We start from the raw sequence: 20321 nt of genomic DNA, 5'->3' as shown, positions 1-20321 counted from the left end.
TTTTGTCGCTTCTTATAATATTTTTATGTATTTATATATTTTCGTAACAAATTTATTTATTTACTAGCTGATCCCGCAAACGTTGTTTTGCCATAATTATTATTATTATTATTAAAATCGCTAGTCAAAAATAGGGGTTGGTGTATGTATTTTTTAATGCCAACTTGACGATTTTAATAATATTTTATATGCATATTCTGTAGGTCTGAGAATCGGCTACTATCTATTTTTCATACCCCTAAGTGATAAGGATTATCCACCCTTAAATTTTTTTTTAGTTTTTGTCCATTATTTTTTTTAGATTTTACGTCATTAAAAAATAAATAAATAATAATAATAATAATCTCAGAACAATTCACACAGAGCCATCTAAACCCAAGTTAAGCTAGCTAGAGCTTGTGTTATGGGTACTAGATAATTGATACATATACATAGATATTTTTTTTTGTAAATACATATATATTATACATAGAACACCTAGACCGATACAAACAATCATACTTATGAATACAAATATTGGTGCCGTGCGAGGAATCGAACCCGCGACCATCGGTCGTAAAGCGGTGTGCTTGACCGCTAGACCACCGAGGTCGTCAATTTAATTACTATATACTATATATATTAAACCCTATTTTTTAACCCTTTTATAACGAACCCGTATTTATTCATAGCGATTTTATTTTATAAGGCAAAACAATGTTTGAGGGTTCAGCTAGTATATATTATATTTATATAACATAGTATTATTGTTACAGTCCCCATCACTGCCCTACAACGCTTTCTAATTCTACCTAAAGGCTAACTGGTAGACTGCTATAGGCATTAAGCTCGCCTTTCGTACACTTTTTAATGCAATAAAGCAAAAAAAAAGAAGATAAATAGAAGATAGAACAGAGAGGCGCACAGCATTCGTATTTATACTAGCAGCTACCCGCGACTTCGTTTTCCTTTTATCTTTTGTTTAAGATAAAAGATATCCGTTCTCGAGATACAATTGACGTCAAATTTCATTAATGTCCATTCAGCCGTTTTATCGTGAATGATAATCAATACAGAGACACTTATTTGTATTAATGGCATGGATTTTATATAGTAGTATGATTTGGTATTGTTTTAAGACAAAAAAGTTGTTTTTTAGGCTTGTTTCATGAATACTAGATGACTGATACAAATACATAGATATATAGTTTTCGTAAATAAATACATAATATACATAGAAATCACTCAGACTGACACAAACAATCATGTATACAAATGTTGCACCGTGCGAGGAATCGAACCCGCGACCATCGGAAGTAAAACGGTAGGCTAAGTCGCTAGAGCACCGAGGCTGTCATTTATTATTAACACATTATATAAATTAAATATTTACAGTGATGCCAATATTATTAAAAAGCTATTAAAAATGTTATAAGAAAGGCCAGTTTATTGCAACTATTACAAACTTATAAATACAAAACATTACACATACATGACATTTTACATAGGCCTCATGTTGACAATTACTTAGACAATGACATTAGTTTCTGTTTGAACAGAACCCTGAAACTTATAATCTATTTTTGAGTACGTCATATCAACATTTCAAGATTTATAAAATGTGAAGACAATTATTTGAAAAAAAAAAAATATATTTATAAGAACACACTACTGAAAACAATGGCTGTATGGGCTGAGTCCTTTTGCCTTTCCCTGAAAAGGAAAAAACTAAACAGAAAAAAATAGACTTAATTATATTCTAACAAAAAATAATAATTATAATAATTCAGAACGTTTATAAAAGTTAAATATCACGAGCTCTTAAATAATATTGTAATGCTAAATATTTAGTTTATGTTGTATTAGGTTGTTCGGAAAGTAATTTCGTTTTTTCCTAACTTAGGATTTAATTGTATTTTTTGCACTCAATTTCACACTTAAGCTTTATAATTTTTATATGCTTTGAGAGCTCATATAGCAAGGCTTGTGTGTGAAAAATTACAATTAATTCTACGCATTATGTAGTTTTTGACTGGTGCCCTTTTAAATATGGAGAGGAATAAGGAACATTTTCGACATATCTTACTATTTTACTACAGAAAGGGCAAAAATGCTGTTCAAGCCAGAAAGAAATAGATCGTTGTGTGTGGAGAAGGTGTGTTAACAGTACGCCAGTAACTGGTTCGCTAAATTTCGATCCGGCAATTTTGATGTCGAAGCAGCAGCAGCACCACCCTCGGGAAGGCCGGTTGAAGCTGATAAAGTCATTGGTTGATGCGAACCGGCAAATTACTGACAAGTTACTAACATTGTTTTTCAAATACTATTAATATTGTTTTATTATTTAACAAGGGAGATTTCTGGAAACTCATCTGCGTGGTTGTTTCTTTTAAAAACACCAGATAATTCAATTTAAAAAAATAATTAAATAAAAATACAACCTTACTTATTTGCAGATTCATTTATTTTCAATTAGAAAAATTCGTGTGTAAAATTATCACTTTAGGTCTGTATGACCCAAAAACTATGAATATTTTATAATAGAATCCTAAAAGCGTATTAAGTGTATTTACCCAGTTTTATTCATTTTGTTTATATTCCATTTTATTTAACAATCTATATATCTATACATATAAATAAAATTGGAGTGTCTGTTTGTAATATTGAAATAACCGTTTTTTACTACATGCATATGAATATAAATACAACAAAATAACATTTTTTACAATTTTTGTCTATCTGTCTGTCTCTTTGTTCCGGCTAATCTCCGAAATAGTTGGATCGATTTTGACGGGACTTTTTTTGGCAGGTAGCTCATATAATAAGGAGTAACTTAAGCGACTTTTATTTTAGAAAAATAAAGTTAAATGCTATGCGGACAAAGTCGCAGGTAGACCTAGTCTAAAGAATATTCATTCATCATACCATAATTTCCAATTGCAGCAGCATTTAAACATGATAAAATAGTTGTAAAATATTATTTCTATTTAATTGAAAGTATTGGTTTTACACAGATAAAATTATCATAAATCAAATTAACTTATTCTGAACAGTTCAGTATAAAACACTTTTGAAAACTCAAAAGGATCACAGAACTATGCTACCTCACAATACCAGAATAAGGTAGTAGATACAGATACGATGTGTCATGTTTACGACAGATTATAAAAGTTTAGATATATTCATATGCATATTTTGAGGTAAAAGGTAAGCTTATAGGTATTTTCGTCCTCGTGGTACCTGTCTTTATATCAAGTTTCATTAAAATACCTCCAGCCGTTTAGTGAAAATGTGAAAGGCAGACAGAGATACACATTTTCGCATTTATAGTATTACCATAGATTAGTAATAATATGTAATATTATGTTATCTGTGGTAATAATAACCCTTGATAATTCACAGAGTGCCATCCAGTCCGAAGAAGCAAAGCTTTATGAGTACTAGACAACTGATAGAAGTATTGTAATTTTTTTTTTTGTAAAAGTATGCTTAATATACATCGGAAAAATTCAAATCAATACAAACAATCATAGTCACGGATACAATTGTTTGCAGAGTGCGAAGAATCGAACCCACGATCGCTAGACCGTTAGACCACCGAGGTTTTAGTGTTTTATTACCTGTGTGTTGCTTTTTTTTATATAAGACAGAATAATTTACTCAAAGTAATATAATTACCATTTTTATAAGCTTAACAAGGTCCAAACAGGACAATCTCATTCTCAACACATACGTGTTGGTCTGGCTTTGTTGTATAAAAACCCAGGGGGTTAAGTAAATTGCCACCATTACGTGATTGTAGTGCAAATACAGGCTTCAACACGTCTGAGCTACCCTCTCGGGTTCCCTTTGGGAGGCGAACTAATTTAGGATAATAGGTTAATAACAGATGGGGGATTTCCTCTGAAAGTTTTCGAGTGCAGTATTTGCATACAGACTGACTAATTATTTTTAACCTTTTCACACAACGGCGGAAGAGCTGATGGTATTTTTATGCTCTTTTTTGGCAACGGGGATGAAAATGCATATTTATCGATAACTAGCTTGCGCATAAGCTTAGGATTATAAGCTTTAGAGAAAGTTGCATAGATAACTATAAATATGAAACCTTGTCTAAATCACTTTTATCATAACATTTGTCATTATATTTCGCCCATTTATATATCATTTTAAATTATAGCCTCCTAGCTACTCGCCCCGATGATATACATAAACCTTCCTCTTGAATCACTCTATCTACTAAAAAAACCGCTTAATAATCCGTTGCGTATTTTTAAAGATTTAAGTATACATAGGGACAGACAGCAACAGCGACTTTGTTTTATACTATGTATGTATATATAAGCTATTATTGTAATTTCATCCAAACCCATTCAGAACTTTTTGCATGACAGAGTAACAAACATCCATCCATCTAGCCATACTTATAAATACGCGCGTTTATATATTATATACATTTTGTTTTCTTAAAGCAACACCCAAGTTTCTTGCTTATTCTTCTTGGGATGAATCTGCATTCCGAATAAGCGGTAGAATAAAAAAACTTGACTATTCAAAAGTGCTTATATTAAGTTGAATATAGATTATTTCTATTTCTAAAACTAATATTTAGACAGTAAATTATAAATTCTGATTTTCTTTTATGCAAAATTTCTTTAAGAACTCTTTCGATAAAAGTTTAGAACGACCATAGTTTTAATTTATTGCCGTTCTTCTATGATTCCACACTATGAGCGCATGCATAAAGATACGCCTTTATTTTTTTAAGTCATATATGAATGCAACAGAAATGTTCTGTAAAATTATAATATATTCATTATGTTCTATTGCATAGATACAAATAATCATAAACATAAATGTTTATAGCGTGCAAGGATTCAAACCCGCGATCATGTGAAGAAAGACAGCTCAATTTCTTTGAGTACTCGGTCGATAAAGTTTTGAAGCGTCCATTATATTAATTTACTAGCTGCCGCGACTTTGTCCGCGTGGAATTTAACTTTATTTTTCTAAAATAAAAGATTTTTTCTAAAATAAAATGGCCTAAATTGGAAGTAAGTGTAATAAGGATATATCAGCTACCAATAAAAGTCCTGTCAAAATTGGTCCAGCCATTTCAGAGATTAGCCGGAATAAACAGACAGACAGACAAAAACTGTAAAAAATATTATTTTGGCGTATCTACCGTTTTTATATTTATATGCATGTTGTAAAAAACGGTTATTTCAATATTACAAACAGATACTTCAATTTTATTTATATGTATAGACAGGACAGACCAAGGACAAGTCAGAGTGCTATCAAAGTCCAAGATATGCAGAGCTTGTATTATGTACTAGTATAATCTTTATATATTCTATCTTTGCGTAGTATAAAATGAATTAGCTTCCGCTGTTTATTCGCTTATATCTTTTAAACAATGCAAGAATTTTATTTTAGTTTTTACCAATAGATAGAGTGATTTAAGAGAAAGGTTTATATGTATGAAACATACATCCGTACGAACCGGCGCTAAGTTAGTTAAATGTAAGCGTTTTTTCATAATATATATATAGAAATCACCTAGACTAGACCAATATAAAAAATCATACTCATGAATATAAATATTTGTATCGTGCGAGGAATTGAACCCGTGGCCATCAGTGCAACAACGTGCTAAATCATTTTATCAATATCACACGTTGTATACCAGGGATGCCAACCATACAAGAATTGTACAAATTCGAGTTTTTAATACTCAGTACAAACATTTTCATCCTTATACAAGTTTGTATGATATGGGCTAAATTGAGCCAATAACTAGTGATCGACAAGGTCGGTAACCCTTTTTTTTAATTTGGGAAAAATCCACATAGAGAACCACCCGTCGGGGCAGGTAGACGGGTACTGCCGGACTCTTACCGGCTAAAAACCCCAAGGTGTTCCTTGTCTTAACCTTTTGTCAGATATGGGACTGGGCAAGCAATCTTCTTTATGGCAAGGTTGGTAACCCTAGAGTATAGCTACGTACAGGCATCGCGTCATGAGTGGGTCACGTGCCAGGGATTTGTCCGGACCGTGCTCTATTGTCACGTTACACTTGCGTTGAGTTGCCAAACGTACTGTTTTCCCAGGACATGTCCTAGTTTTTGTAGCGTCCTGGGACGTCTTTATTAGTTCTTAAGCAACGACCTGGGTGATTAAATTTAAAATTTCGGTTTAAATATATAATTTTAATCTAATATTGTTATTAAAAAATACGATTATTTTAAATAGATGAATTTGTCACCTAGTTTTCCTAGTGTCCTGGGCGTTTTGAATAGTTTTTAAGCAACGACCTGAGTTATTAAATTTATAAATTAGGTTTAAAATATATAATTTTATTCTAATTCTTTTATTAAACGATATGAATATTTTAAATACTTGATTTTTTACCTATATTTACTACAAATTTATTTAACTATTGTAATTCTGTTGTAATTGTGTGTACTCTTTTTTAAACAGAATTTTCCTAGATTTTACAAGGACAAATCTTGGTTTATTAAATTTGAGGTTGGCAACCCTACACTTGCGTAACTCTAAAGTCGCGTACATTATTAACATAACAAATCCGCAGTAAATTGGGTCAACGTACGTGAATATTTTTTATAAAGAAAGTTGTAATACTCCTTTGCAATAGAACTTAATAAAAAACAAAAACCTTAGCTTGGCGACTAGATGGCGCTATGTAAATTGTCCTCAAATACTATTATTATTTACGTTGCATTTTTATGTATCAGCTGTAACTGTATGCATGCGCTCGTAGCATGAAATCATTGAAGAACAATCATCTATACATATAAAATTGGAGTTTCCGTTTGTAATATTGAAATAACCGTGTTTTACTACATGCATGTGAATGTAAATACGGTACATACACCAAATAACATGTTTTACAATTTTTGTTTATTTGTCAGTCTGTTTGTTACGGCTAACCTCTGAAATGGTTGGACGGGTTTTTGACGGGACTTTTATTGGCAGGCACCTGATGTAATAAGGAGTAACTTAGGCTACTTTTATTTTAGAAATATTATTTTATTTTAGAAAAATATAGTTAAATTCCACGCGGCCGAAGTCTCGGGTACAGCTAGTTATAAATATACCAATTACATAATATAAATTAGACAATTATTTGTGCCAATATATTGATTTGTAATATTAGTAATAATATTCTGGGATACATTAATATGTAATTAATTAACCAGCATGTATATATGAGGGGATTATCTTCCATAACTCGAGTTAATTCGTAGCTTATAAGTCAGAGGTTCAATGTAGTTTGATATTTGATTAATAATAAACTTCAATTAACATAAACAATTTGCTTTAATTTAGAACAATCACTTATTAATGGAAACTCCAATATTTTTTTTTATATTTTTATACATCTATTGTTACAGGCATAGGCCCAATAAAATAGTATATATAGTACATATATTATAACTATCCATATATATTACTAGCTGTACCCGTGACTTCTGCGTAAAATACTGACATTGACTTAATAATGAAAAAATATTTAGTAATCTAACCCAATAAATAAGTTACATCGTTCTAACTTAAAAATGAAAATTTCCATACAGAATACCCATAGTACCCATAACACAAGATTTAGCTAGCTTAACTTGGGTCTAGATGGCGCTGTGTGAATTGTCCTGAGATTATATAATAATCTCAGGACAAAAAAATTATATCTAAGTATTAAACTAAATTAAAGTACCAAATAAGTAACCACCGAGGTCGTCCAATTATTGCATTTTTTTTTATAAATATACATCTATTTAAATTATTAGTATGTATATTGTTGTACGTACGCTTGTGAACACACGTCATTTTGGCTCTGTTTTGTTGTACCACAGATTGCTGCACGTCATACTAATAACTACATATAAATGCCAACATGAGTCTGCTTGTGACGTTTTCATACTTATTTATATATATAACTTATTAGTTAATATATAGACTAGAGCAGTGTTTCCATGCAATATGGGGCCCACGCCCACAGAAGAGAAATTTGATTGTTAAGGGGGCAATTCGAAATTGAACTCTTTATTAAAATTAAATGGAATGTGAATTTCAATTTTTCATTATGTTTTGAAAATTTACTTACGAACGAAACGTTAACAAATTTCTTCCTAAAACCTATTACTTAAGTTTATTAGGTCAATAATTTTATTTTTTAATGTCATACATACATAAATGTTGCAAAATGTGGAAATAAAATGATTATTTTCTATTAATACGTGAAGCAATAACTTTGTAGGTATCCCTTTTTATACATCTTGCGCGGACGGAAGAATATAACATTTTGTACATTTATAGTTTATACAGAGAAGTGCAGAATTCTAATATTTATTTAAAAATATGCATAAAAAATATATTAAATCAATAAATCAACATTACACACACATACCGCGTAGTTGGCACACACATGCATATATACTCTTTTGTTTATTGTTAAAGTATATGGTCAAATTGAGAATAGATTAATATTGTTTGTCTTTAATATTATTTGGAAATGGTCTTTGACAATAGAACATTAATAACAACTAACTTAATATATAAATTAATTGTGGTTGAATTTCATCTATTTTGCGATCAGTAGTATTTTTAAATACGCTTTAATAAAGTAGACTTACTAAATATGTAAAACATTATTGAAATAATAGATGGCGCCACATAGTTATGGTTGTCGGTTGTTACGTAAAAATATACGAAGTTGCAAGCACTACTAGTACGTAATAAAATTATATTCCTGATACTTTACAAAGTTGTTAACAATTTTATTAGGGTTTCATTGCGTTTCCTTAACGCTACTAAATGTAATTGTCGGATACTGCGGAAGCAATCTGTTTTTGTCGGAAAACGGGTTGAAAAGCAATAAAAAGGGTCAGGCCATCGGCCTCTTTATATCCTAACGCCCCTAAGTCTGTTATATCCTCAGCTAGAATGTCAAGATATGTACCTATAGTGACCAATTATTGAGACCGACCAGCGTTTCTTATGAGCGGAAAAGTAATTATTATTTCAATCTACAGTAATATTACAAAAGAGAGAGAGGGAGTGAACTAATATTAAAAGAAAGAGGGAATTTTTATTATAACAAAATATCAGAACCATTCTGAGAATATATTATTCCAGAGTGACACCCACACTGAAGTTAAAATACAAAAGATTGTATGACTGTCAGTTTGTACCCTTTCAGGATTAAACTGCTGAAGATTTCATGAAATACATAATAATAATAACTCTGGATAATTTACACAACGCCATCTAGTACCAAGCTGAGCAGAGCTTGAGTAATGTGTACTAGACAACTAACACATATACTCGAATTCATTTATTGATATGATTGATTGAAATAGCAAGTATAATCCGCTGGACCACCGAGGCCGTTACATGAAGATAAATTGTATCTTTTATCACAAAAAAAATAGTTTGGAAAGGGGTGAAATAAGGGATGAAATCGCTTTATATATGCGAAAGTAACATTATAAATGCGAAAGTAACTGTCCGTCTGTCCATCGCTTTCATGTAAAACTACTGAACCCATTTAACTGAAATTTGGTACACAGATAGTATAGACACTGAGAAAGGACATAGGCTACTCTTTAGTGCAATAAAGTGTAGTAAGGGATTGCATAGAAATTCGTCATTTTTAAAACTATTTTCTTGGCCTTTATGGGTTATATTATTAAATATTTTTGCTTTACTTGGGTAAGATCACCATTTCACGTGGACGAAGTCACGGGCACAGCTAGAGAGTTTATTAGTCATTAAAATTTTAACGAGCAGGATTTAGGCGTTCATTTTAAATTTAAATTATATAAGCTTTATCAAATTAACATATTAATAATATAATATTCTTGGACAATTCACGCAACACCATTTAGACCCAAATTAAACAGAGCTTGGGTACTATGGTAGACAACTGATATGAATACATAGATATTTTTTTCTAAATACACACACATAATATATAAAAACACATACACATATAAAAACACGATACAAAAATCATACTAATCAATAAAAATGTTAGTACCGTCCGAGGAATCGAACCAGGTGTGGAGATGTAAGGTAAAGACATTTATCCAGCACAAATTAGACAATAATAAAAAAAAATATTTAAATTAGACGCCGTCGGTGGTCTAGCGGTTTAGCACACCACTTTAATTCCGATGGTCGCGGGTTCTATACCTCGACGGTAACACTTGTCATGTATTTGATTGCAGTCATGCCTTATCATTACACAGGACTAATATATCATACCTCTTAGAATTTTACATCTAACAAGAAACAGATCTTACTAAGCAAACTAATTGGCGGCTGTAATAGGTAAAAAATGAGGAGAAGAAATAGTCTGCGGCAGTAGACTATTTCTTACGAAGACTAAATCTAAAGATGCGATAATGCGGATAATTATGACGTAAGATTCTAATCCGAACTCAGATTTGAACTGGGTGCCTTTGATCTCAAAGGGGTACTAAGCCACAAAGTCATGTTCAGTCAAGTTCTTACTAATTAATCAAAGGAAATTTAAAACAAAAACAGGATTTGTGAAATACTTATTTCTTTGGAAAAGTTGCTATAGGAACAAAGTATATACTATAACTTAAGATTTCAATCCTCAGATTTGAATTGACGACCTTTGGTCTCAAAAGGGTACTAAACCACTAAGTCACAATGTTCTCAATGATAGAAAGGAAATTTAATACAAAAACAGGATTTGTGAAGTAATTACTTCTTTGGAAAAGTTGCTGTACAAAGTAGTCATATATTATAACGTAAAATTGTAATCCTCAGTTTTGAACTGACGACCTTTGGTCTCAAAAGAGGTACTAAACCATAAAGTCACAACCTACTCATTAATTAATAAAAGGAAATTTAATACAAAAACAGGATTTCTAAAGTACTTACTTTTTGGAAAAGATGCTTGACAAAGTATTGACTATTCTTATACCTATATTAATATAAGTCTATTCCTATACTTATATATACCTATGTATACTGCAGTATAGTTAATTAGGGTATAGTAATCTGTAGTCAAGGGATGGATTATCTGGACAATGTGCTGTTAATTAAAGTGAGAGTAGGGTAGTAGATATATACCAGGAAATTAAGGACTGGGTTAATTGAGAATCTTAAAGCAAAATCTGATCCTTGATAATCCATACTCTGTGTTTTAATCCCGGAGACAAAGAAACAATGTTGCCAGATTTTTGCCATTTTTGAATAAGGTAGCAACATAGGGTTGTGGCACTATATGAATATTAATTACCCGTTTTTATAGATACTCAGAAATAATATATGGGTGTTTGTTTAAAATGCATTATCAGCAATTAACAAAATATAGGTATGAATAAATATAGGGTTGTTGCATCAAAATACATTTATTACTTTTCTGTAAATATCTTTTAAGCCTTTTTATAAAACAAATTACCTTTGTATGGTAACAATAGCAGTTTACCAAATCCCTTTAGTAGTTGCGTGTTTGATTCCTCGCACGTTTCAAACATTCGTATTCATGAGTATGATTGTTTGTCTTTGTGTTTGATTTTATAAAATAATAATAGGTACACATGTTAGAATTTACAAAAAATGTATTTTTACCAGTAGCTCGATACCAGGAGCTCTGCTGAGTTTGGAACTGGATGGTACTATGTAATTTGTTCATTATATAAAATAGATGAAGTAAGGATGTATATACGTGTAAAAAACCCAGGTAGAATACACATAAAATTCACAAAAATTCGAGGGTGAAGCAAGGAGGTTGTGAAGGAAGGAGATCAAGATGACGAGCAAAGAAAACGTCACCGGTGTAGTCGTAAAATATTGTAATAACTTATGTCATATATAAAACAAAACTAAAAAACTCAGGCAAAATACGCATGAAAATGAACTTCATTTAACAAGACACAAAGTAGAAATTTGAATATAAATATTGAAATTTTCATACTAAAATAATCACGTGATCGCGAAGTTTGTATTAAGATTTTATTGTTTTTGTTACAATTTTCAATTGGGAAAATTTACCGATTATTACAGATACTCATTATTCAGGCATCAGCTACATTATCTTAATAAAAAAATAATCTCTTGTTGTTAAATATAAACAGTATTTCTATATATTTATCGGTATTTCCATTCATCCCCATTTATCCCCTTAGGGGTAATGTTCTAACAAAGCTGAAACACGTACATAGGTAACATAATCTGAAAGTTACTAATCAGTAACAAATTTTGATTAGAATGTAGGTCAAAACTTCCGAGCTCCGGTCTTGTAATTAACTAATTTGCGTTTAAGACATTAAATACATTAGACAAAGTAATCCTTACTCTAAATAATTACACATTTCCTTTTGAGTAACTTTTAAAATTACTTCACTTTTATTTATAACAATTTATTGCACCAACTTTCAAAGGACATGAACAAAAATAAAACATAGTATAAAATGAAGTGGCTTCTGCTGTCTCTTAGCGAAGAGTAACTTAGTTAAGAATAACTTAGTTCTTTTAACACACCACCACCACACTTCCGATGGACACGGGTTCGATTCCTCGTACGGTACAAACAGTTATAATCATGGATATGATTATTTGTATTAGTTGTCAAGTACCCATACCACAAACTCTGCATAGCTTGGGCCTAGTTGGCGCTGTGGGAATTGTCATAGAATATTGTTATATTTTATCATTATTTAGTAATTATATCCTATATATTTAGTTGTTATAAATAAATTATTTTTAATGAATTATATAACAACCTGTAATGGTTCCAAAAAAGAAATGAAAAGATATAACTTCACTCAAATGTCGTTTTATTTGAATTGGGCTGTCATATGCAGATAAAACATCCAAATTTAATATATTCAAAAAGTTCCTTACAAATAAACCGTGTTAAATAAAATAACGGTTACACAGACTCTTACAAAAAAAAAATTCTGAACGCAACATTTTAATTGGTTTGTAATTGCCAAAACTATTATAGTAAATTACGGTATAAGTGCGTTATGATGGATAAAACACACGCGGCTGAATATCAGCCCCAAGGCGATAGCGTACTTAATAGAGCCGAGTGTGTTAAATACTCATAATATATATACCTATGTACGACGTTTTTCAACACACTTGCGAGGAAACAGAATAAAAAATAATTATATTTTGTTCATTTTGGCACTTTACCGCCATTTTAACACAGCGCTTTAATTATTATTTTTTTTAAATCAATGCGCTGCCTACCAGTCGGCGCGGCGTCTCAGTTCGAAATTTGAAAAATAGCAAATAATTCGGTTATGTAACATAACTGCACTATTCGCGTTTGTAACGAACCTGTGTTTTATGAGCTGCATTATATATCGAAAACCGGTGAAATTAGATCCACTTTACGAGCAAATTTATTGAAAATATAAAATACCAAAGTGTATTTAAAATTATTTTATATTCAAACTGTCTCAAACAGTATCATTTACATTTTTATACAATGTTAGGCCACGTGATATTGTACAATATAATTAAGTTATATTATACAATATAATAAGATTAAGTTACAAAATAATGCCGTACTTCTAAAGTAACCTCATCCAAGAAAATAATGGACCACTTCTTGTAATATATCTAAGGTAACTCCTACTAGTGATGATAAATTTAAATTCAAGACACTTGTCTAATTTAGAAGTCATAAAAAGCAATTACAGTACTTTAATTACAGTAAGAACTTCATACTTTGAAATTTATGTTTTCCTTTTGAGTATAAATATGTATATTTTTGCAATGTAAAACACGTCTGTCAATTTACCATATTTTATGAGTTACTACTTGTTGCAACTCAGTCAGCTGTCAGTTTTTTTGAAGTGTTTTGTAAAGCGTAATACTAAACACATTCCCATATTTTAATTTGAAAAATAACCATAAAAAGTGTATCCTGAAAATAATACTACTACTAGAACTAAAACCCTAGTACCCAAATAAAACAGACCAACGAAGTCGTATATATCATTTAATTTATATTTTTGTTATATGTATTGTATAATAATAAATATTGTTTAATTTCAAGTCCGATACAAGTTACATCATATTTTTTTACATACTCACAGAAGAAGCATACATTTTGATTTCTGTAACTATAACCTACCAATCTATCTTCACGAGAAATCCTTTATCCTTCAAAGGATAAGTAAAGACAACTGAGAGCTATTGGCGTCTAAACATAATACTTATTTCAATCAATTTCATAATTACAGAACTCATCTCTGTAATAATATAGAGCAAAAGAATTTGTATGCACTACTCACTCAAGAAATACTGCAAATGGGAATATTATTTTAGTGTTGGAAAGCCCATTTATCGAGGTAGGCAATGGGCTATATAACATCAAGCCGCAACCAATAGGAGAGTAATAACGAGATTAATGAAAAATGTTGAAAAAGAGGGCCAGTTATTAGGGCGATTTAGTCGCAAAAAGCAAAGTTAGGCGAAAAACGTAAGAAATATATAGTCATTCAACCAGTTGGTTGTGTAATTAATATTTTGACTCTAATGAATTAGTGCTAGTTGGTAGTCTGTATTCACACATTTCAACTTAAAAATGTAAAGTTACTAAATTATGTAAAAGACCAACACGCAAGTTTCTTGTCCGTTATATTTGTGATGAGACAGAATTCCGAAAGAGCGGTAGTTTAAAAAAATAAGTGATGACTATTCAAAAGTGCTCCGATGTAAGTTTATTTGTATAAACAATTTGCTATTATAATACAAACAGATTTTCCATTGTTTAGTTTAAATGTTAAATAATCCTGAATTTCATTTAACATATATGTACTTAACGCTTAAAACATAATGAACTTCTGTATACTTACTTTGTTTGCATTACTCTCAGTTACGGCTTCATTTTCCTTGACTGTGCTAAACTACAGTTTCAGGATAACTTGCAAATTGTAAACGAACTAATGTAATTATGGTAGTCAATTTATGCCGACCTCGAATAGTTTAATTATAATAGGTCTTCACGACTATATGATCCATATGAGGTAGACAGAAGCATTGTCAGGTTTAGACAAATCTGACAATGCTTCTGTCGTGGATTTTTTATTTATATAAATCGAAAAAAGAGATTCAGGTGAGTTTCTTGCTAGTTCTTCTCAGTTGATCAATCTATTCTCCCAAATCTGAATTTAAAAATGAATCTGTATTATTGTAAATATGTACAACATTTATTTGAAAAAAATATGAGCTGAGTTTCTTGTCAGTTCTTACAGAACTGACGGTAGATGTGACATATCATAATAGTTTGTAATAGACCTACATGAATACTGTACTGTAGTTTATTGAACTGGACGATAAGGAAAATATATTAATACAAAAGACTTGACGTTCATAAGCGGCTAGAATGTCCAGCATGAATAAATGAATTTCAATTTTATTTGATTTGAATGACATAGACATAAACAGCATGGATGTCACCTGACAAAACAGCATGGACATCACCTGATTATGATCATGAGATGTCTATGATACCTCTCCTGCGTTGTCATTCTGGAATTTAAATAAGTTATCTATTCAAACTGATGATAATTAGAGTCAATATAACTATTAAGCCACAACGCTTTCAAAAAATAAAATCATATAAATATTACTTTAGTAACAATCTACTACTACATATAACTCACATTTTAAAATGTACAAATTTCTGCCTAAATGTAAGATGTCCCTGAGGCACCCAAAGGTCTATAATAGGGTTGACCTCGCATGGTACTATAATTGACTATAATGACCGTAAATAGTCCAAAACCATTAGGTTTCTGAAGGTAGAATGAAGTAGACATTTTATAGAATGCATTTAAGACTTATTAAACAATAATAAGGGATTTAAAAATGGCTTTACTATTATTGAATTATTTAATAACAATATTATTTATAGAAATAATAGTAAATGTATGTACTGTTATTCTCTAAATACTCAAACACCACAGACTAGTCCTACATTAAACAGAACTTGTAGGTAGACAACTGATGATATAATTAAATTATATTACATTACTATATAAGTGCGTTATGATGGTTATAACATATGAGGCGCAATTTCAGTAGTAACCGAAGGTGTGGGCCTAATGGAGCCGAGTGTGTTAAATACGCACCTATATAGTACGACGTTTTTCAACACTCTTGATTTTAAATACTCAACCACAAAACTGTGATGCACACTGTTGCTTTACCACCATTATACTTTTAAATCAGCGCCATGCCTACTGTCTGGTGCAGAACAGCGGTCAGTTCGCGAAATATGAAAAATAGCAAATAGTGTAGTTATAGAAAATAACTTCAATATTTGTGTTTATAACGCATGCGTGTTTTATGAGCTGTATATATGGAAAACCGGTGAAATTAGAACGACTTTACGAGCAAGTGTGTTGGAAATTAAATTAAATACACGTTTTTGTAAATAAATTACATTATTTCCACCAACCCTTCTCCTATCATCTGTATCATCAGTTGAGTTTCATGTCAAGTCTTTTAAAAAATTATATGTATAAGCGGCTAAAGGCTAAATGGTCAACCACTGAAGTCGCCATTATTGGATCACTCAGTAATGTTTGCTGCAATAAATCCCAAAACTATATCAAATAACATTTAATCCGAGATATGAGTGCTTCAAAAACTAGAGATAAAGGCCATCCAATATCCTTTTTATGGCACGGTAATGGAATTTGTGAGAAATGAGAAAATGTCATCGCTGACCGTCCAGTGTTATTAGATTAGCGAGCTCCACCAGCGGGAAATGCTGGCGTTCTAAATTGGCCTATACACCATACTAGGTCAATATTGGAATGGAGTTGTGTGTACAACTCATCTCAATATCATCACGACAGTTAATCCAAATGGAATAATCAATGTCTAATCTCGATGTTGTCTGTGAATGTTTGTACCGTACGAGGAATCGAACCCGCGACCCGAAGTAAGCGGTGTACTAAACTACTAGACCACCGAGGATGTCGATATATTAATCTAAAGTGGCAAAAGCAGGGCCTACCGCCGTCTCTTGGTTAATTTTTCCTGTTATAATTATTCTTCACCAGGAAGTCAATCAAAAATATAAATTAAATCACAATGTTTTTTTTGTATTGGCCAGATTTAATCTCACGACTCTGTACGTAATTCTGAGTACTTAACCACAGGGTCAAAACGCTCTCATTGCTTGTAGTGGGTATAAATTTGTATAACGTGGTTTAGTACCTATAACACAAGCTTGGGACTAGATGGCGCTGTGTGATTTGTCTTGCGTAATATCATATCATATTATATTATATTATTTATATTATTATTATATTTAGCTATGATAAATTAGTCTTAACTTTACTCAGGCTCAAGAGAGCGTGGTGGGACCACGCTTTCCTCCACTGCTCCAGCATTATCCCTGATTCTAGCGTCTTTTGAAAGCCTTTATACTAGGTTATAAATTAACGATAATATATATAACACAAAAATATATGTAACACAAAAAACGTTACTAAATATATAAGAGGAAGGTCCCGAATTTCTCTTATCTTGTTCCCGCAAAATGTCTTGATTATTTTATTGGTTTACTGTTCGTTTTGAGGTAACAACTTTATGTTTAGTGTATTCTGTATGTTATTTTATATATTAATATATTTTTTATATAAAAAATATATACATATATTTACATAGTACAAAACGAAGTCACTGCCGCTATCACTTAGATCTTTTAAACTACACAATGGATTTTATTGCAGTTTTCACCAATAGATAGAGTTATTTAATTGGTAGGTTTGTATGTATCTTACATATACTCCAGGATTACGTGAACGGCCGTTTCTTCGGCTTCAAAGTAACCCCGACAAAGAGGACTGTCACAGTATAAATTCAAAAATGTAAAGATACAAAACTTATTTAAAAGAAGAACACGTAATTTTCTTGCTCGTTCTTCTTGTGATGTTTTCATTCTTTTTCAGAATGAGCGGTAGTATAAAAAAATAAGTGCGAATGATTTTGTATTTTATTCTCTCCTATAACACCATACAACGACCAACAGGAACTGCAATAAATAATGTTGAAAAACGGAGAAAATAGTGAAGCGAAAAACAGTTTCGAATATTTATTATTGAGCAATTTTGAAAATTAAAAATATTTAAAAAATGAGGTCCTAGTAATTAATGAAATAAAACAGATGAAGACGATTTTTTTAAGTCGATTAAAAGCAATACCAAATTAATGTAATCTCGTTAATGTGATGAATGCAATCAAATCTACTCTAAGCCATTACAATTTGCGAATAGCATAATAAATTTTAAACTCGACAAAGAAAACTGCTTTACTTAAAATATACCTACCGTTAGATCCCGACAAATGAACATCAATTTGGGTAAATCGACGGGTTTCTCCGAAACCGCGGTACATAAACGGATTTCTCCATTTACCCATTGCGTCTATCTTCATTGCGCCATTATAGGGCGAGATTCACCCCGATCCCACATACCGAATCTAATAATGCGATTTATTTGTGGGCTTCGGATCGCGCCACTCGAAATTTATCGATAAATATTTTAATATCGATACTAGGTAGATTTAGAAAATCGTCTGCATAACTCTGCTTCACTTCACACCATCAAACAACTTTTGTTTATTTAGGGGTTTCAGCTGAATTATTTGTGGGCCTATGCCCACACCATTCGAAATTTATCGACAGATCTGTTGCTATATTTTAATATTGATATATACATACATATATTAACTGAGATAGATTTAAAAAATCGTCCGCGTTATTCTGTTTCACTTATTTCGGCCTCCAACTTCTTTTTTTACTCGATGGATAGCATCGAGACAGTAACGTAGATCAAATAAATTGTAACACGAAGAAGATTTTAACTAAAAAAAAGTAAACGAAAGTAAAATACTTAGTAATAAAATATAGCAGTATTTTGTTATCGAAAATTAGGCCCCAGGTATTGTTCAAACACGTGTTACATTAATAATACAGGCCTGAAGTAAAACATTTGTCCCATGATTTAGTACGTGCATTATTTAGTTACAAAACGGGCCGAACCCTTTTTTATTATTCATAAAAAAATTCATGTCACACCTTATACAAGTCATTTTGTTTATACGTATTCTGTGACAAATGTTTTATGATGCAGAATTAAATTTTTCACTGTAGAGAGGGTCGTGGTTTGGTGGTTTACAAACCGAAACTAGACAGGTCGTGAGATCAAATTTGCTTAACATTAAAAAAATAAAACGTAATCTTTATTTATCAATTTATATTTCTAGCTGTCTCTCAGGTAAAAGAAACACCGATAACAAACCTAAAATTTATACGAGAGAGAGACAGCGATAAGCTTGCTTCCTGCTATGTAATTTTCTATGCGTCTGACTGCAGCATGTAGAATATATGTTTTTTTAGAATCTTCAGTAACAATATGTCACAATATATCCGAATAAATGACAATAATGTATTTGTAGAAAAAACTTAAATATTATCTGATTACACTAAGAATGAGTACGTAGCGGTTTCTATGTTCATTATCGCATGCCTCTTGCTTGTTTTAGGTAATTATTTTTTTAAAATCACATTTATTCAAAAGAGTAACACAAGTTTCTTGAGATGAGTTTGTCATTCTTATTGTGATGAGTCTGCGTTCCGAATGAATGGTAGAATAACTATTCAAAAATGCAATCATTTTGCGTTTATTTGAATAAATATTATTTCTGTTTCTGTATAAAATTGGAATTACTGCAACTGCATTACGTAACCAAGCAGGAGATAACTCCTTACATGCGAAACTAACTCTGTCTGTCTATCTCGATTTCACTTCCTTTGGACTTTATTCAACCAGCCGAACACCTGTCCCCAGGTAGCGACCTGAAATGGCCCATTTGGAAATCGCTCAACAGATTACGAACCCAGATGGGCCGCTGCAGGTACAACTTGGTAAAGTGGGGTGCCGCTTCAAGGGAGGCTTGTGACTGCGGAGTGCCATCCCAGACTATGACACACCTGCTGGCTTGTCCTTTGTGCCCAGCAATCTGCACAAAGGGGGACTTAAGGGATGCGACGGAGTGCGCAAGGGTTGTCGCGGCGTTCTGGGGAAAATATATTTAAATATATGTATTTGGTTGCCGTTGAAACGAAGAAGAAGAAGACTTCAAAACTACTGAACCAATTGAAATCAAAATTTGATACACAGATAGTCTAGACCCTGAGAAAGGACATGCTACTGTTTAATGCGAAAAAATGGTTTTAAAGTGTTCAAAGGGGAGATGAGAGATTGTATGGAATTATCGTCAGTTTTAAAGCTAGAAACTTATTT

At 31.6% G+C, this 20321-nt stretch overlaps 1 protein-coding gene across 1 annotated transcript in view; it reads left to right on the top strand.

Moving 5' to 3' along the window:
* LOC131851850 (galanin receptor type 3) overlaps positions 1-20321 on the top strand; it is a 61368-nt gene that overhangs the window by 28282 nt on the left and 12765 nt on the right. The window lies entirely within an intron of this gene.

Source organism: Achroia grisella, unplaced genomic scaffold (assembly GCF_030625045.1).
Source record: "Achroia grisella isolate CSIRO2021 unplaced genomic scaffold, CSIRO_AGI_Agris_v1 utg808, whole genome shotgun sequence".
Taxonomy (NCBI): domain Eukaryota; kingdom Metazoa; phylum Arthropoda; class Insecta; order Lepidoptera; family Pyralidae; genus Achroia; species Achroia grisella.
Note: the sequence above shows the minus strand (reverse complement) of the source record. Positions and strands in the feature narration are given on the sequence as shown.